At 43.2% G+C, this 20869-nt stretch overlaps 1 protein-coding gene across 10 annotated transcripts in view; it reads right to left on the reverse strand.

Annotated features, from left to right (window-relative positions):
• Positions 1–6356, reverse strand: part of SEMA4D (semaphorin 4D) — a 104999-nt gene extending 98643 nt beyond the window's left edge. For 6 of the 10 annotated variants that reach the window (XR_012584988.1, XM_074570893.1, XM_074570892.1 and 3 more), the window contains exon 1: positions 6064–6158. The gene's annotated coding sequence lies outside the window, so the exon portion shown is untranslated. Of the gene's footprint in view, positions 1–6063; positions 6161–6239 lie in introns of those variants that run through there. The other 4 variants (XM_074570889.1, XM_074570890.1, XM_074570894.1 and 1 more) reach the window with 4 other exon arrangements.
• Positions 6357–20869: the final 14513 nt, after the last annotated feature.

Here is a 20869-nt window from a genome sequence, read left to right on the forward strand (position 1 = left end):
GTCCTGACACAAACTTTGACCAGCTGATTTTATGCTCAACAATACAAGTGACAGATAGCTCCACCTGAAGTATTTTAAACTTGGGAGTTCAATTACAACAAACCTAAGCAAAGCCAAGTATAATCTCAATGACCTGGTTTAAGACATAAATTCATAGCACACTTAATATTTTTAAAAAAAAGTCTATATTGTTCTATTCTCCCCAGAACACATCAAATTTACACTGAATGAGAATTCAAATACAAACCCAAGAACTTTCACATCTCTAGGTCTCTTTCCTACGTCCTGCAGTGTTTTTCCAGTAACAATCATAATGCATCATCTCTTTCAGTGGAAAGGAGAACAAAGACATTCTTTAAAAAAAAAAAAAAAAAAAACAGCCTCCACTTTTCTATGTATCTCTCTGTATATACAATGACGAAGTTCATAAAGCATCATTTGTTTATTAAAAAAAAAAAAAGAAGCACAATTGCACACATACATATAAAAAAACCAATTATTTGGGGCAAGAAGAATGCCTGCTTTATATTGGGGGAAGGAGAAAAAACTCATCAGAAGTACAGTTAAAGCCTGCCATTGAAAACTATTCTTGAACAAAGCAAGAACTATAATCACGTTTCATGCATTTTTTCCCCCTTTTCCTCCTACTCGGCCATTTGCAATGCATGCAAATCCATGTATATTCAAGCACAAGGGAACACCAGCCTCCCCACTCTGTCTCACCTTGCTACAGTCATGGCAGACCTGCTTTAGCCTCCAGACACCAGTCGGTCTCTGTTGCATACCAGCAAAGAGCTAACACAGTTTGCAGAAGCTTCTACTCTCCTGCCTACTTTCTCAGCAGAAATGCCTGCCTCCATAAACTTTCCCCTGCTTTACATATCCTCTTCTGTATCCCTTCTCAGTTGAGTAATCAGACACAATAAGGATGTCATGATTTCCCAGCCTGCTAATTCCATACACTTCCTAGTCACTCTCCTATCAGTGCTCCATCACCTACACACCTGCTCAGCATGCACAACCCTGCACAGGAAGACAAAAGTCAAGCTCCTTGTTATGCTTGATCACCTGGTCTCCTCCCAAGCCCTTGCCATACCACAGTGCCAAAAGTACCCTTCACAGAGAGGGAACCTGCCTGTCCTTGCAACGAGGCCAACGGGTACTAACTTTGCAGCATAGTGTTCAATCCTCTTTGGCCTGCCTCATATATAGGCTAATACTAATTTTTTAAGAGGATCAATGCAGAAAATGCCTGGTGGATTAGGATTTCACTGCTGTACATGAACAGAGAGAAAAAGAAATAGGTGGAAGAGGAGGGAAAGACAGGAAAATGGGTATTATTTCTAGATTACCTACAAGTTTATTCTAAATTTGATACGTGGGCTTCAATTAACTTTATTGTCCTTAGAAAAGTCCCTTATCTGCTCACATCTACAGTTCAAGTTTTTATTAATTTGCCATCTGTTTTGTTTCCCCCTCAGGCACTGTAAGAACATATTCTTTAACTAAAGGCTGCTGTTTGGTGCTTTTAAAACACACACTTGTCAAAAATCTCAAGAGCTGCAGTACTGCAAACACCATGCATGCCTCCTCATTGAAAAAAGCCTTTACGTTTCTGTCCCTCCTCCACCCCATCATAGAAAAAATAGACCACTAACAGTACTAAAAATAAATTTTTTTCTTATTTACTCATGCCATTTTCAGAAACACGTTCAGGTACTCAGAATCATGCTGCAGCACAGCTTGGCGTCGGGGGGAGCAGGAGGGGACAGAGTGGCTCCCAGACACTCTAGGTCAGCAGAAGTGGAGCCCAGCATCCCTTGGCAGGCATTAACCTCCCGCACAGCAAAGGCAGGCGGCAGCAGTACCTCCAGAAAGCCAAGCAGCCCTTTGCATTCCTGTAACTTTACAGGTAGATAAAAGACAGAACATAAAAGCTTTTGGCCAGAAAACAATTAAATGCAAGACCTGGTTAATCCAGTTCCGGAAGATCCTGACAGCAAGACCTGTAACTTCCCTATCCAAGATGACGGCACATATTAGCCTTAAATATGAGGTGCTACTTTTTGCTTTGTAACTGAATGGTTGTGGGAACAGAAAGAGTAACTTTCTTTCCTTTTATTAACTTATCTGAGAAACAAAGATGAAACCTTCATATCAGAAGGAAAACAATTAAAACAGCTTACACTCATCCTCTAAAGCTACGCGAACACACAGGTGTGTTAACTCTACAAATGGCAGCTGCTGCAGCATCCTTTTGGTGTTCACAGGCTCCTCTTGGTACACAACCAGTCGTATGCTACACCAAAAAGCAACTCTGCAGCCACTTTACCTTCATGAATCTCAAGACCCCAGTAAAGTAAGTGGGACCTTACTCATTCTTTTTGATACACTTCCATCTATCTATCTAGACACTCAAGCACAGGACTATGCAAAGCCAGACGAAGGAGGCCTTATAAAACGCTGCTTTATCATCAGAGAAATGACCAGTGAGATTGGAGGAGGGGGAAAGCTTCAGGGAAAGAAAAATGAAATAAAATGGCCAAAAGCACTTCCCAGCTCCTTGTTTATAATACAACCTCCCAACTGGGCACACCTTTCTTCGGCTAACTAAACACATCATACAGCAACTTGTGCCGGCATACAGGCACAACAGAGAACACCCCAAAACTGTTGGGTATTACCATAATAATGAAAATCCAAATCCTTATTTTAAACTTCCAACACAGTAATTTATATACAGGTGTAAAAAAAGGAACCTTTAAAGGATAACTCAGGGAGGTTTATGACCTTCTTTGCTTCTTTTTGTTGTTACCTTCCAGTCTCCATCCTTATTGTCACAAGCTACCTGGAATATATTACTGTTTTGTGAATTTTTCTAAAAGTGAAACACTGTGAAAAATTCTCTCAGTCATGCCTACAAGTAATTAAACATGAGTTTAGTGGGAAGCATAGTAGATCAGCATCCATTCATGAATAACACTTCAAGTACCTTCAGAAATCTCTTTTCAACTCATTTAAATCATAGAATAATACACAGAATAATATGAATATTTACAAGATCCAATACTTAGAAGCACTGAAGGCTTACAAGAAATGTTAGTCAACTTTGGCAATTACATCTTTCCTTCCCTGTCACTACTCATTTCAAGATACCTTTGCACAACCTCATCCCTGAGCATCCAGAGGAAATACTTTTATTTTCTTATTATCTACAGAAGATTCCATTTATTCCTGGAGAAAATAAGAACTAAAACAAAACATTTGAGGACTTCAGAGATAGCATAAAATCTTGTAGCATTTCTACTATAGTTATTTCCACTGATAACAGCCTTGCTTTGCAAAGTCATCCTTAGAACCAGAGTAAGGCACAACCATTTACCAATTTATCCAACACCTTTTGCAAACTAGGTGGCATATGCAAGTATTAGATCTAGTGTTAGCAGCCCAGATCAAGAGTTAATTTTGGCATGACTGAAAGAGACCTCCACTTACTTCACTGCGAGAAAGACAACATATTTTAACATCAAAATGTTAATTCAACACCCCTGCCCCCCTCAAGATGGCTGGGAGTGAGGGTGAGAGCATGCAGCAGAGCAAGCACAGTGCAGACTCCAACTCTCATGAGATCACAGACCCTCTTGAGAGGTCTCCAGCTCCTCCCCAGTAAGGGGCTGCATGAAGCAGGTAACTCTGAAGCCCAGGGGCTCAGGAGGCAGGCTAGCGAGGGAAGCACCAGGTCATCCACATCATCTCTCCTTGCAGGACCTCTAGGGGGTACAATGCCACAAGCCGTCAGCAGGGCACTGCTGTACCCATGTGAGCAGGTTAACAAAAGGTGATCAAGTGTTTAACGTAACAGCTGTTCATACTGCAGGAGGAAAGTGGACTTAATCACAACACCTGCAAAGAGGGCAACACAGCACATTAAACAAAGTCTCCAGACACACCTACACTTAAAGCGTCCAGAAAAAAAAACTACGAATCAGTCTTACAGTTTTGAAATAAATCCACTCGCATCAAACGCTTCATTTGCTATGGAAGGAGGTACCACCCTCCCCACCAGCTACAATGGCTTTTGTCTCTCTCAAAAACAAAACCAAAAACCCCAAACAAACCACAAAACAGATATAGACCTATTTTGGTACGTATGAATGCAAGCAGCTTTTGTCAGCAGACTGTACCAATCCCTGACCATCACAAAGTGTACATAGAGTAATTACTTTGGGGGGGGGGCGGGGCGGGGGCAGGGGGTGGTGCATGTCAATTATTTCCTCTCTGGGCCAAGAAATCCCAGTAGAGGCAGACTTCATCTGTCAATCCAGCTCCACATTTACAAAGCTTTCTTTTTTTCCCCTTGATGAACATACACATAGAAACCTATTCCCTTGCCACTCATTTGCTTTCAGTGGAGAAGAGCTGCCTGCACCTCATCTCTGTTACCTGGAGGAATGTAGAGTGCCCATCCACAGCCTGCTCACCCTGCACAGCACACTGTACCTATAAACTTCCCTGGCACAGCAGGGAACAGGGTATGTCCAGGGCTTTGCCCTATATGAGCTACTTCGTTCTCTCTGCTGCAATGCCCCTTTCTAACCCAGTTTGTAAATGATACTCCCACTCTAGCACAGCCTCTGCATTCGCCATCCACACAGGCAGTCGGGCTGGCTTTCTTTAGGTGCACTTGCATAACTGCCTCAGCTCGCACTCCTTCTAATAAAAGAAGTCATAAAACAGTTCTCTAACAAAACCTCTGTATAGGTATCCAAAAGGCAGCATGAGATCAGTAGCTATTTCTGAGCCTGATGATCATAAAGCCGTCAACAGCTATAGCTAATTGCTATAGGAATTTTACTTAAAAAAGGAGGCTTTACTACTATATTGATTTCCAGAGCCTATTACAAATAATTGGGTGTCACAGACTCAAAGGTGATGTTTCACATTTTTCAGCAGAAGTACCTCCTTGAAAGAGGTATATGGCTATAAAAGACAGAAGGTAAGAGGGAGGCAGGAAAATGTTTCAGCGTAAAACCAAAGAGCAGACATGAAAAAGTCTTTCAGCCTGCAGATCCATCAGGCTCCCTCCCACACCAGGGCAGTAATGAGCTTCTGTTCCGCTCCCTGCTATTGGCAGTCACATAAGAGAAACGAGCTGCAACAATAAAGTTGCAATCACTGCATTCACCGACTCGCTCCTTCTCCCTTAACACCGATGCTGCGGGGTTTCGTATGTGGAGAAAACGCCGGCAAACACCACGGCATCTCCACGGAGCAGTTAAGACATCCCCTTATCAACAGCTGGAGGGCAAACAGGAATAGACAGGAAACTTTCATGTCACTTTATCCATCCCTTGCAAAGTCAGCACACCCCTGTGCAGACCCGATTTAAAGTCTCCTGACAGCTGAAAAATAAAACAGCACGTAACAGCCCTTCAAAACACACGCAGCCGGTTTCCCAACACGAAGCACCCAGCACAGCACGTTCGTCGACTAAGGGTCGGCGGTTCCAGGCCGGCAGCAGACTCTCCTCGAGTGCCAGCACACACGAACGGCAACCGGCGCTGCCACTTGGAAACAACCAGGCCAGGGGAAACCGCCATGCGCGTAGCCTCACCGCCCCCGGGGGAAGCCTCCGGCCCCGCCACCGCGGCAGGTGCAGGCCGGGCCGGCTGCGGAGCGGTGACCGGCCGCCGGGCGGGGGACGCACCTGCGGGAGCCGCAGTGGGCAGGGAGCTGCCGCCGGAGCCTGCGGGTCTGAGGAGGGGGGGAGGGGAAAGGGGGGGTGGCGGGAGAAAAAACACGTTGATAAACCTGCCAGCCCTCGCTCATTTGCCGCGGGAGGCTCCTCCTCTACGCCTCGCTCTAGCAGCCACCTCCCGCGCCGGGTCCCACCTCGCCGCCGCCCGCGCCCCCTCCCCGGAGCCGGCGGTGGACTCGGCCCCGCCGGGCGGGAGGCCCAGCTCCGCAGGTGTGCCCGCACCGCCCGCTGCGATGCAGGCTGCGGCCCGCCGCCACCGCCGCCCCCCGGAGCCCGCCCGCCGCCCCGGCAGCCCCCGCACCCACCTCGAGGGGAGGCGACACGGCGGGCACGGCCAGACGCTCGCCCCGGCGGCGACTGCCCTGCCTCCGCCACCAGCGCGAGCGCCGCCTCCTACTCCTCCTCCTCTTCGCCTCCACCCCCCGCCGCCGCCTCCCCCGGCCCCGGGCGGCGCGCAGGCCGCCCCACCGGGTGCTCCTACCTGCGGGGGTCCGCTGGCGCTTCCCTCGGCCCGGCCCCCGCCCGCCTCGGCGCCTTCCCTGTGGCCGGCTGGGCCGGCGCAGCCCCCTCCTCCCCGTCCCGGCGGGGGCAGGGCGGCGGCGGCAGGAGAAGGAGGAGGATGAGGAGGAGGAGGAGTTGGTGCCCGTGTGTAAGAAGTTTGGGTTGCCCCGCAGTATGGCGGCTGAGGGCCGGCGGGGGGCGGGCGTGCAGGGCCGCGGTGCCCGCCCGGAGCGGGGCTGCAGCTGGGGGCGGACCCGGCCCTGGCCCTCCGCTGGGGGGAGGGCCAGGGGTTGCTGCCCCCGCACCGCAGGGCCCAGCCGGGGGGGCTGCTCCTCCCTCTTTTCTATAGACTCCTTTTTTTTTCCCTGCCCGCCTACCCCAGCACACCCCCCATTCCGGGTAACGTCCCTGCAGGGGCTGGCCGCAGAGGGCAACGGTGTGATGGTGCCCACTCGATTACACCCCCAGTAATAGTACCAGCAAAGGGCTCCTCCCTAACGATTTAGGGCTGTGTGGCTTGAAAACGTACTTCCAAAGGCAGATGCGATGCCCCGCAATTTAATCAGCCTCTGCAACAGCTGCCGCGCCTTCTCGCACCTAGTGCTGCTTGACACATGCCCCTGCCGCCGCCCCTGCTCCGTCTCGTCTCGGGCGGGATGGATCCGCTCACTGCAAACCACAGTGCAAACCGCCTCCAGGATGCAGCCGCTTGGCACCACGGAAATATGAATGATTTATACTGAAAACAAACGTTACTGGAATTACTGTACCTTAAAGTGCAGGCCCGCGTAGGTGACTGCTTGGTAATATTAAAGGAGGAGCAGCTTGGCATAGAAAAGAAAATAGGTCAGTGACTGCACAGATCTCGCCCGGGGTGCTTCTGCTGAGTCATTGATAAGTTATTGATAACCGTCATGTCCGAGCACGCCCAGTGTGACTGTTCTGATGAATGACATGAACTAGCACATCGATGATGGGGTTTTTTATTGCTGCAGAACAGGTGATATCCAATATCGTTTGATTGCTATAGGTTGGTTAATAGGATTCATTTAAGCAAGAGTGAACTAAATATTTAGTTTGTCAGATGTTGGCATTTGCTTTACTGGCTCATGCATTGTTACAATAACATGACAGTCAGTTTCTAATATCTATAATTCACATTAGCTATATCTGAGAAATACCATAAAAATTAAATTATTGAGGAAGTAGAGCTTCTGAAAGACATAGAGTCTTAATGATAACTTCCGACGAAGAAAGTTTACATGCAAGGCAAGACCTGGTCACCTTGATATTTCAGGGTATTTGAAACTGTAGGGTTTGTGGGAGGATATTAGCAGAGCCAGTGAAAAGTTTGTTTCTATGTAGGAAACACTGTGAAATCCACTTCCCCTCATTACGTTTCCAAAATGGTGATTCAACTTAGGCAGGCTTAACATTGGGCCATCAACATCCAACACACCATTAACATCAAATAGGATCACATCCCATCAAAACTTCATATCTGAGGCATGGAGAAGCATGTAGTCACACCCAGCACTGGGGGGCAACAGCATTGGGGAGCAAGAGGAGCTGAGGACACAGGGTCTGCCAGGAAGGGGGAGAGCTATTGCTGACAATTTACCTGTGTCTGCTAGGAGCATGAAAAAGGGTCAAATGCTGAACTCATGACGGAAAATCCCTAGTGCAAATACAGTAGCAGGATAAAAAACCGGTATCATATTTTATTTGGGGAATTGACGTAATTTATACCAGCAGAAGAATAAGCTGCATCTCCTCAGGGACTGGCTGCTGGTATTAATATGCCAGCAAAACCTTCAAGTAGACAAGACTTTAAGCATCTCCTGAGGGATGCAGCTATAAAATGATATTCCAAGGGAAGAAACAAAGGTGCTTTTTGAATCTCTTTTGCATTTTGAATTCTGTGCTAGGGCCATTCTTAGCATAAAGTAAGAAAATCACAGGGATTTTGTCAGGTTTCTCCAGGGAGCCTGTAGTCTGCACAAGTTTCCTAAAACCAAGGCAGCACAAAGGCACCAAAGCAAAGGCTAGCACCAATACAAAAAATTCCATTACTTCTGCTGTCTCTATTCAGGTTAGATTTTGTGACCTTTAAGGACTATATTGTTAATTTGTGTAGCATAGTTTTCAATCTCCATTCTCAGTAAAATCTGTGGAGTTTTGTGGACTGAAAGGTCAGAGGTAAAACAAGGAATTGATATTTGGACCTTGTCAAATACCAGATTCTCAGTCACATTGAAGATCTTCTTTCAAGTAAAGTGTGTTACTGAGAGGGACTTGATGAGAAAAAGGAAATACACTAATAATAACAGTATTGGGAATGTACAGCTCATAGCATAAAGTGCACCACTGAAAAATCCTATCGGTTCCCATTGTAAGATTTAAAAAAAAATGGCCTCTCAGGTGTGGTGGACACATATCTGGGAGGTTTTCCAAAGGTCTGTAACACTAGCCTGGATTGTATGTGAACTAGTGGTGTAGCGCTAAAGACACTGGTCCTTGCAGTAATTATAACTGAATTTGTTTTGCTAAAAATTATTATCATCTTTCAAATACTACATGCTGCAGCAATGAGATCATATAATGAACAAGTATTAATACATGTCCACAGCAACTCCATAATGGGTATTCCAAAGATATGCATGAAACATGCTTTTTAAAAATCTCCATGATAAGCATAATAAAGTATAATCTTCCAAAGTACACATAATGCATGCTGTGGAGTAATAGTATGTAAAGACTGCTGCAGCCATAATATACCTAGTTCAGACTTCATGTTGAGGGATGAATATACACATGCATATTTTAAGTCTAAGCAAGCTGTATCAAATCTGTGCCAGGAAAAGGGAAAAAAAAAGAGGAAAGAAATTAAAGAAAGCTATAACTGACTGTGCTCTTAAACGTGAAGTCCTTAATTAAACTCAGGAAGAAATAAGCTGCAGGGCAGAAGATACCAGAGGAGAGTAGGGAAAGAGAGGAAGACTGAAGCTGGCCCAGAAGCCAGGTCTGAGGTTGAGGGCAGATAAGTCCGTGAGTGAGTGAACAGGTGGTAGGTATTTAGCAAGTCGGTGGAAAGGGCAGTGAACGTGCCCAGAGCTTTGCAGACCAATATATAATGCAACGAATAGGTCAGTAGCAGAGTATGTGAGAGAATGAATGGGTAAGAGGATAAAAGAATAAATAGTTGGTTGAATGAATGTGACTAGTGAACAATTCTAAGCAAAATCAAAGTTTCAAGATATACTGTTTTATTGCTATGTTGCAATGATGGCATGACTTTTTAAATCATTTGCCATCGATATCAATCAGTGCTAGAGGAAAACAACATGTATTCCTGAAAAAAACACCCTTTGCAACCAACAATCTTGGGAAAACAGCATGATAAAAATACATTTTAAATGCGCTTTGAAGTCAAGTCAATAAAAACAGTTTGGGAAACCTTAATATAGAAAAATAAGCACACAAAAGGCATTTAAAAGCACTGTCCAGTAAATTCATGTCGATTAACATTATTAAACTACTAAAATTGGCATAGACAAAATTATTTGCAGGAAAATACCATTTCCTACTCTGGAAAATATCATTTTCCATCCCTGCTAGGAACATGATACGCAACATCTCAAAGTGACTTGTGCAAGATTATACACTAAGTCAGTGGCAGAACCACAGACAGATAAAACCTTGATCTTTTATTTCTGTATCTTCCCCATCAGGCACAGAAAATGCAGTGCCTTCACTTTTGCAATTACAGAGGCAATGGAACTAAATTATAATAGTCAAGGGGTGTTATCTCCTAACCCTGTGGGGTTTTTTGTGGTCTGAACACTTCCTGTATCATTATGGATAAACACGGCAATCATGTAGAGGACTTTAAAACTGTTCCTGTATTTACCATGTGTCTGTTTGTAGGTCTAAGACAGAAGGAGAGGGAACTAAGTAGGTGCTGCACAGACATCTGCATTTAGATTATGTAGTGCAGAGGAAGTGCGTGGCTGGATGACACGGGTGACCATGTTCTCTTTTTCCTCTTTTGATGGATCTAGTGGCCTTGTAAAGGCCACTGAGAATATTTTCCTCTTCTTTTCTTTTTACGTCGTAATCTGGAATAACAAATTTAGTGGAGCTACACTGTAGGTTAGTGTCTAACCAATGGACAAAAGAGTTGTCTGTAGTCCAGTCTCCATCAAATCTCACTGCAAAGCCTGTTAAAAAGTTTGCTAAAGGGATGAGAGACAGGGTGAATTTAGAGAAGGAGGGCAAGAAATTCTCCTCATTCTGTTTCTGTGTAAGCATTCATATTTTACAATGAGAACTCACTAGCAAATTACATTTATGAAATATAACACATATTACAAAACAAGAATCTAACCACTCAAGTGGTCTTTTCATGGGAAGCTGGAAAGACGTAGGATCAGCAGTCAATGGATGATAAATGAATGATGAAAGACACTTTATCCACTCTACATAGTGGAATAAGTGCATAGGCTAGTGGAGGAGGCACCACATGTTTATTAATGAGAAAAATAATAAAAAAGGTGTCAGCAGTGCCTGCCTCAAGGGACAAGGTCAATGAGGCAACATTAATAATGTAGTACATGAAGAATAATGAAGACACTAAAACTCAATATATTGTTTTTCTTCTCTTTTTAAAATGCAATTACATTTCCAAAAAGATCAAAGTTGATGAAAATTTGTAAATGCAGCCATCACCAATCACAGGAGTTATTTTTGATTACATGTTTTTCACACAAGTCAATATCAAACTATTGATGTGGGGTAACTGTGCTAGTCATGAAAAAGTAAGAAACCAGAGAGCTAAAAAAGGTGTTTTGCTGTTAATGCAGGCAAAGCAAATACAGGGTTTGACAGTATTTGGTTGAGACATTTATAAACTTATACTAGTCTTGCATTTTTATTGCCTGCACTATTACAATAGCTTATGACTTTTTCATATTTTCCACAATTGTTTTTATAGACTAGTATTTTCATATCAGACTTCACATATACAAATTAAGAAATGGAATTATAAGGGATTTGTCTGGTGACAAACTTGATTGTAAAAGCCACAGACCTGTTTCCTTTATGTAGCGAGTTTGCCTTTTTGTCATTCAGCATAGCATCTTAATCCAATTTCTTTCCACACATGCCAGTTAACTCAGAGAGGATCACAAGACTGGTGAGATTCTTTAACTTGTACCAATGCCTGTAACTTCAGATGGATTACCCAGCTAAAACCTGTAGACTCCAAGTTTAGACCTTGGTAAGAAAACAATATTAATGTAAAAAAATATGTCTTGTAGTTGCTTCTGTTCTTGTACTGGGGACCTGCCTCAATTAATGCACAAGCCATTTAATTCCTGTCAACACTCAGACAACCACAAACCCGCAAAATGACAAGTCAGCAACGGAAATATACTGTGAATAAAAGCTGAACGCAGACCTCTCTTCTCCCCTTGTGTGCCCTCTTCTTTTTTCAGTTTTTTTTCTTTTTTTTTTGCTGGCGTCCCTTGTGCTTCTCCCTCCAAAAGAATGCAAAGATCTGATGTAACTTGCTGTTTGAACTAAATTGCCCTAATAACCACCCCTTTGCTGAAGGTAAACCAGGTCATGATTCCCCAGTGTGATGTTACAGGGACGTTTATTTCCTGCCCTACAGTAAGGTTTTCCTTTCCACAGGTTGCTCCTATTAAGTTTCTGTTATTTCGTATGGTGAACAAAAGCAAAGGATCTGATTGCCTCAGCATTATAAATTGAATAAAAAGACACATAGTACAGGAAAGCGTGGGATTTTCTAACAACAAAACCTGCTTGTGAACACCGCTCTGTTCCAGAGAATAAGAAAAAGTCAAATAAAAGATAGGGTGGAAGGGACCAAGAACAGTCTTTGACGAGAGGCTTATAATGACATTAAAGGTCACTTTAAGTGTGCAGAAATTGTGAACATTTTATAGCTTTTCTATGCCTCACATAACAATCTAAGTGAGTAGAAGTGTACAATATCAAAATTCGCATCTGTCCGCCCGGAAAGACAGCAAATGCAAAGACTTATGGTTACTGCATTTAATGTGCACCAAGTGGTATGACTACCTACAAAAGATAACTTTTAGCTGTCTAAAACATTACCCCACTTAGAAGTTATTTGTTCCTGTCTCTGCAGAACAGAGAAACTAAAAAAAAAAATATGGAAGAAGAGGAAGCAAAAGTTTTATTGTAGAGCAAGTTCGGATTTTTTTTTTTATATAATCCTGGAAATTCTCCATTGAACATTAAAACCATTTACAAGGAAACATTTTCAGTTATTGTGATTAAATATTTATTTTGTGCTTACAATTACCGAGACATCCTTAGCCAAAAGTTTTTGTCCTAAAGGACTTCTTATTTTGAAACTTTTTATTTTTGTTAATTAACACAAAATAAAATACTCAATTGCAAATGAAGTAATTTGATTAACCTTTTGTTTGGGAACAATTTGCGTATTGTTTTTTTTTTAGTTTTGAGTTGGTAACACTTTAAAATCAAGGGAACTTTTTCCAAAATTCTTAGTAGTCTTCTGGGTAATACAATGTGATAGATACCAAATAATAAAAGTCTGTTGGTCACTCACATTTACATCTCATGATTTCATGACAGTGTGACACAACTACGTGGCAAATTACATCAGAAATGCAGGGTATTTGCACATTGCCATCCATCAGCTGGGCCATGGTAACTAGTATACCTATGCTGAGGGTGGCAAAACTGTTAGGTAAAATCTGTTAGCTCTGATTTTGGTTCAACATTCTCCACCTCTTTTATATGATATTAAAGTGGTCTGCTACCCAAACAGCTTCTTCACTCTTCCCTCTGCAACTTTCTCCCAACACCTCTCCTGTGCCAGCACTAACAACTGTAGTTAGACTCGCAGTACAGACCGGGAGTCTGTACCTCAGCTCAGATCAAGGCACTGATCTTGGCTGAAAAAGTAGGCTGATTTCCAGACGGACCAGTCCTGTTACCCGCTGTGCAGTAGAATTGACGGAGCTGCTGTAGTGTTGTTGCCGGAGTAAAGGAGGAGGCAGGAAGGAGCATGGGAGAACTGCCCTGCACCTTTGGACTTATTTGCTGGACAAAAGTGAAAATGCCACCCTAAACCTCATTGCTGGGGCACCTTGGCTCTTTTAAATTCAGTCAAGCGTTCTTAGTTATAGCCACCTCAGGACTAACCCAGGAGGAGGGGTGACATAACATTTACTTTTTCTTTTTTATTTGATTAATATTTAAAATTTCTAATTATTTTAGGACAACAGAGATAAGAAAAAGCCTAAGAAAAATGTCAACAAAGGAATCATGAAGGACATCATCAGCTGATAATCACTATTGTTTGTTTTCGCTTTAGGAATGAAAATAGGTACAGAAATAAAAGTCTCCTAGAAAGCAAGCATCTTTGCTAAGAAATAGGCAAGAAAAAATAAAAAAAAAAGAGGTAGAGAAAAAAAGATCAGAGAAAAATGTTGAAAAATATAGTAACTCAGCAGAGCCTGTTATTTTTGTGTTTCTCACATATAAACACATTCTTGCACTGAGACAAAGAGAAAGATAGGAATATTCCATAATTAGGAGCAATAAAGAAAATTCACTCCCAGACTTCCTAGGGTTTTGAAGTTGCTTTCAAGGCCTCTTGTTTCTGGTTATTGTATCTGTCTTCAGTGTTAGGGCAGGCCTGGAGTTTCCGCCTTCTGGGATTTGTTGCGTGATATGCCCGGGGGCAAGCAATTTAAGGCAGTGCCTTTTAGAGTCACCGGTAGTCCACTTGCATTGGGTATTCAGTTTATATCTATTGTGTGCTCTCCTTTACTGGAAAAAAACACACTACCCTACCACAAAGGATAAGCAAATGGTATTTATTGCTTTCCATGCCCACTTTTCCTTTGACCTCACAGCTGAACAAATAGCTCAATCAAATACATCCTGAATGGATTTTAGCGATCACTATCATATTGGTCCCTTCCAGTCTCTGTCACCCTTTGTACAGCTCCTTCTGCCTTTTTTCTGCGTGAAATCTCATATTTTGGGGCAAGACTCGTGCAGCACTGGGCTGTCTGGCCAGCACTCCCTTACCTGGTCCAGAGCCCAATCTCATCTGTTTGTCTGTGAGTCACTTGGAAATCATTTTATACATAACAGCCAAAGAAGTCTGGTTATATGAAATTATTAGATAGTACAAAATGATGAAAAAGCAAACAACATCAAAAGAGCTGCTCACGATTCTCTGTGTGAAGCGAAGAAAAAAACAAGCCAAGTCCAAATCCAAACATGTTAAGGTGCCTGCTGTTTTTTCAAGAATAGCAGATACTTTCACAAGCGATAAATGATAGGTCTTCCGAAGTCTAAATACAGATCCAAACAGCAGGGTTGGATTGACCGTTTGAGCAGTAAATTACCAGTGGTAGGAGCTCAGGAAAAGAGTCCTGGTGATAACAGTGGACCAAGATGAGGAGCCACATTATCTCCAACCTAAATGCAATGGACTGGTGACATAATATTCACTTCTACCATGTTTTCTTTTAAGTTTCATGAGATCTAATTATCTAACGCACTAAAAAAATGGGATAACCAACTGCTGTTGGATTTTAAGCCTAATAATACCATGTCCTGGCTGGGGAACATTACTGTCTTTTCTTGTGTCCTGATTGAGTCTTGCCCAATTGTTTTGTTTTCAATGAAATGGAGAAGGCAAATAGTAGCAGTATAACATAAGGCCCCTTTCTGGGCCTTGTAAAGGCAGTTGCTGATGTCTTCAGAAGGGGAAGACCTTTTTGTTCACAGTCTTCGTGCATTAGCCTCCCCGGCAATTTCTGTAGGATGGTCTCATCTGCTCCTAGCTCTCTGAGCAACAACCAGATTTGCTCAGGGAGCAGTGCAAGACAACCTGCCCCTTTGGATGCTGAGCCTTGCAGATGCAAGGGAGACCCCTCTGGCCCTCGGTGTTGTTGCACCTCTCCCCTTTTCCCAGGGTTTCAGGGCATCACAGCCCCTCTCCCCTTTTCTGGGGATGTCAGCGGTGTATTGCCAGCTCAGCTCTGCACCAGAGCAAGCTGAGCAAAATCCTGACCCAACACTGAGGAAAAAAGCTTCAGGGCAGATTGCTTCATGTCTGGCAAAAATTACAGATGTGGAGGACAACTTGTTCCTCCTGGATGATCCCTCCCTTCTCGACAGGATTTGTGAAAATCTCTACAAGGACAGCCTTCTTTGTCCAAGATTTTTGCACAGAAGGAAACGACACAGGACAATGAAATTATTTAAAAGGTTCGCAGGTTTTTTTCTTAATTTTGCTGTATCCTCCTCTGGCCTTTTCTGGCCTTTACATATAAATCTTGGCCAGTTTCCAGCGACTTTGCAACAAACAGGTGCAGCAGGGAATTCAGCAGGGATTGGTCTTCTAATGGCTAGCTAGCAATCTACTTAGGGAAAAAGACAAGTAACTGTTTAAAAATACATATTAAAATCCTGAGAAATCAGAATGCGATTTTTGTCCACATAATTAGCACTCCTTTTGATGTTTCAGATCAAGGAAATTAAATTAAGAAATCACAGAAGAAGTTTTCCCTGTGTTCTACAGTCAGCCCTGGTGACTGACTTACAGCAAGTAGTGTGTGAAGACTTAGAGGTAGTAGTTTTGGAGTGCTGATTAATGATAAATTGAATATGATTGAGCTCAGGTATATTCCTTGATTTTTTAAAAAAAGTAAATAGATAGCTGTCACTGTTGTATGGAGTAGTAGGTTAACAGGAGATCCAAAACAGCCCACGCATAACTCCTGTCCCCTGACAGCCTTTGTGCAGCATACGGGCCTCTATACTTCCACCTTCCTCCTGTCCTCAGACATGCATTTGACCTTTATGGGGCCAGATTTCTCAAATGACCAAATGCAATCAGAATACCCAATCAATAGGCATTTTTGTTGTGCTTGTTTCCTAATCTGAATGGAGGTAGGACATGCTCTCAGCCTCACAAAACACCTAAATGTATCCACCAACCAGAACTAATTCACAGTATGAATTAATTAATGAGAAGTAAAAGCTAGAGAAGGGGAAAACTGACATGATTTTTCACCCTTTATTGTATATCGCTCCTCCCTATTCTAAGAACATCTCAAAAGCAGTTGCAGGAACTGTGATTTGCATTGCTTAGACTTGTTCATACATGTTGTTAAACCACTTTCCATGCCGGTTTAGTTACACCCAGTACCGACACCCATTATAAATGCAGGACTTTATGAGGCAGTTTAGGAAGCGCAGAGCCTTATGTACTAGGGCTTGTGACATAGGTAGCAGAACAGCTCGTATCACAGTGAGCTGCTCACTTTCCTCTTTTGATTCGCAGATTTTAAGGATTAAAGATGATTCATCATTCAGTTTCACTGTTTGTATCACAGGGATCAGAGAATTTCAGCCAGGGTTTCCTACAGCTAGTGCAAATGATAAGCAGCATGCTTTTTTCCTGGAGCACAGTACAGGTAATCTCATTTGAAGACAGATTAAAGATGGCAGGATGCGACTCTGTCCTCTAGGTTCAAAATTAAATACTGTGTTTTACGGTGTGGGAAGCTCGTCCGGCTGGTATTCAAAATACATGTAATTGCTTCTCACAGTACTGCTTTCAAGGAGAGTCTGCCAAGTTTTCATGGTTATCTGTCCAACACAATTCACAGACATGAAAGTTGCATATAAATGCATACAGACAGATATACATACCCACTGTGCAAGATTGCTATTCATCTTGCTCTCTTACTTTCAAAAAGCCAGAAAGGACAAGAAATGCTTTACTGGTATATATAGCCTAGTAAACAAAAAGGATTGCATACAGTAAAATAATGCAGCACAGAGCTCAAGGGAATTATGATTTGACTGTTGACTTCTTCCCCACCCTTCCATGGAGACTGTAAGTCTGAAAAACAAACACATGCAGGAATCAAATAGATTTCCTATATGAATGGTAATTCTGCAAGAGCTAGTCTAACGGCAGCGCTGCCCTAAGTGCTAACCAGCATATTTTCCAGACTTCGGTAGCATGCAATCTGTTTAAACTACGGGGTGATCAGTTAATGACCGATTGGCCGCTTTTTTTATGGCACTTGAGAAAATTGTAGCAACCCTCACAGCCTTTCACATGCCTTCACTGCAGAACCATAGTACTGCAAGCCAATGTGCTCTGTTGCTGAAGGTAGCAATAAGCTTAGGCAGCTCAGCCCAGTCAAAGTAATGAAATTACAGGTCGCGGTTCAGTTCACTGTGGTCAGTGCCCTCAGCATCCATTTTGAGAATAATTTTCCTGAAAGCAACTGTTCTCAAAGCTTGGTAATACCAGCCCCTGCCTCCTGCTAGTCTTTGTAGTAATAAAAGCCCTTATTTTCCTTTTTCATTAAATAAAGTATCTCACAAAGCCAAAACGGCAATGCTTTAACTGTATTAGAAAGAAAAAACAATAAGTTTGGCTCTGACCTCACAGACAAAAATACCAATCAGACTTGAGAGTGCAAAATAAGAAGGAAGGAGCACTGATAACTCTTTAGACTTGAAGCTGTCATAGGCACTTGATCACTTGCTGAACCCTGACACAAATCCATCTTCTCTATTGGAAATATTATCACACTTGGTAGCTGTTTTATTGCTAGCCATGCTGGCTATCACCTGGCACACAAAATACAATGAGTTTCTCCCAGAGGAGTTTCTCACCTACAGACACCCCCCCCTTGAACATTCATGCATATGAGGCTACCAAGTGTTCTGTGACTATCAAAGCACTGCTTCTGGGTCTCTCCCCTGAAATCAGCTGTTCATTCCCAGCACCATGCTCTCTCCGGTGTGGTGTTTGTTTTTTGAAGATTTCGGGTTTCTTTTAAAGCAGGGGCATTTCCTCAGGCAGCTTGCATCAAGGCTGCTGGAGTGGTCCTCCACTCCCCAGGAGCAGGCAGTGGGCAGGTGAGGGGAAAAGGAACGCCTTGGGGCAGTATTGCCACCAAATGTTCCATATCATGAAACAACAGCCTAAGTAATTATACTTTTGTCAGCACTTCCCTTGTTTTCATGGATTAGCACAAGGAAGACAGGCATACTAGAAAGATCAAGGGCTACGATGACTAAGGAGTTAATTAGGGAAGTCTGAAGGTCTCAGTACTTTCCTGGCTCCTGCAGGACCTACTCTGCTGTACAGAGAAGACCAGAAGGTGGAGATGGGTGCAAATCAGTGCCCTGCTGATGTTGTGGCGTTCAGGGCCCAGGAAAGCTATTCCCTGAGGAGCTTCTCATAAAGTCAAAGTATGCTGCTGTGAGATCATGTTCCTTTTACAGCAATCCTGCTTCACCCTGCTGACTCAGCCATCCTGTGTCTGCATTCCTGGGTGCCTTTATCCTGCTCTGCAAGGGCTTGGGTGACTTCTTATCAAACTAATTTCCCATCTTCCAGAAGCTGTTATTCATTAGTAATGCAGAAAAGTTTCCCATGCACTACAGCCTTGTAAATGGAATTGGCACTGACAGCAGTAAATGCCTTATAATGTTCCCTTGCCAGGAAGCTGGTGTGTCGCTCCACTACCAGTTTTTAGAAACGTTTTCATTTCTCAAGTGAAATGTTATAGTAAGTAGATGCAGTCCTAGCTCAGAAAGCTATGTCTGCTGAAAAATACGGTACTCCTTTGGGAACTTGTTGGTACGAACCAGCATGATGACAAATTGGGAAAAATGATGTGTGATCAGGTTTTGCAGAAAGCAGCTACGATATATTTCTTACTATTTATGTAGCACCATAAAATGGTAAGAATTATTTGTCCTTGCACAAAGTATTTTGGTGTAATTTAATTGTACTCAGCATGTATATGTGTACAATTACTGCTTGAACCAGAATTAACATTACCGAAATCTCTGTTTATTGCTAGCCTGTTATGGTGGAGTCCAAAATATTTGCTCTCCCAGTTTATTTATAAACATTCTCCATCCTTTTTGCTCAAAGGGGATAAAGTTCTTATTTAAAATAGCTTTCTGCACTACTTCACCTTCATTTACTTTATACAGTGTAAGGCTTTCATCCTACATGTGCATTGCAAACACACAGCAACTCCCAGCCTGACTCCTCGGTCCCCACTGTGTTAACTATGAATATTGCTAGTAAGTGGTAAGCAGCCAAAAAGTGCATTAATCCTTGCAGAAGAGGTCCATATCTATGATCCTTATGAATGAATACTATTAATCATTAATAAGTAATTGTATTTTTAATTTGTTATATGCTTAATGGGTCTAATGTCAGTTACAGAGGAGGGAAATTGTTTTTACATGAAGCTTAGACTGTTAAAGAAGGAGGCACTGCAGCATGCAGAAAATAATGCTCTTGGCCTTGCCATTTTCAGGAAGGAAGGATGTGGCAAAAGGCACCTTTTCCTACCATTTAAAGAGTATAACGTTTTGGGTTGGGGCATTTTCATTTTGGAACAACGGTTCAACACAGAAACATTGAACTTCCACAGAGGTGCTCTATCAGGCTGGTGAAATACCCTCTTGTTTGTGAAACACGTTTCTGTTTTAGCCAAAATGAGAAAGAAACATCTCCAAGCAGATGTGCACCACGTTGTGCTGTTCTTGGTTTGGCTGTCATGCAGAGGTATATGTAGCCTGTGGAGAAGGGTGGGAACATTTCCTTCTTCCCTCCAACAACTTAATCTCGGTAAGAGATCCAGCTGCAGGGACAAATGAGATTTGTGGCACTTCCAGCATGTGGATTGTCTGGAAAGCCCCTTAGAATTGCTTTTGTGAGCATCTGCAATTATCCGAATGTTAGTGATTCTACTGTTTTTTTCCAAAATATCTTTTGTTACAATTTTTATTTTTTGAATTTTGTTGCTTTTGGTTCTGGTCTTGGCCACTTTCCAAAAAAGGCAGCATGGAAACACAAATGTGTCACCCGCTAGTGCCAGGGATTAACACCTGCCCGGCTCTTGTTAGACCTCCTGCTGGTTGCTGCTGGAATGATCAGGTAGAACGGGAAATCTGAATTTTAATGAAGCTTTTAGACTAGACAACAATGCTATGAGAGATCCGATGGCCAAAAGTCTTCCGCGGCTATGGCTTGTGTAAGCATCAGAGATTAACTTTCATCTATAAAAAAGAAGGAGAGGAGAGGCTGGTAACTGTGCCATCTTCCCCCCTTTAAGAGAGGATTGGCATGTACATGGAGCTATGTGTTACCTGCCTGCTTGCATGTGAAAAGGTACTTTGCCCTACCACTTTAGGTTAATGGTTATGCATATTCTTCATGAAATTCTTTCCTTTGAAATTAGGCGCCAATTTACACAAATTTCCTGGTACATCCCGAACTCCCAGAGCAGGTTGCAGTAGAGGGGGCATATCCCCTCCACTGCAGTCCGCGTGCAGGTCCGGGAAAGCTTCCCCCGTTCCTCTGCCGCCGCCTCCCCCGCTGCCCCGACCCTGGGCCCGCCGTGCCCTCCGCCCGCCGGCAGCCGGAGCCTGCAGGGATGCGGCGGGGGCAGCGGCGGCAGCGCGGCGGGCGGCGGCAGGGGGGAGAAGCCTTTTTTGTATTTGAGCCATGCTTGCCTTGTA

Source organism: Larus michahellis, chromosome Z (assembly GCF_964199755.1).
Source record: "Larus michahellis chromosome Z, bLarMic1.1, whole genome shotgun sequence".
In the NCBI taxonomy this organism is placed as follows: Eukaryota; Metazoa; Chordata; class Aves; order Charadriiformes; family Laridae; genus Larus; species Larus michahellis.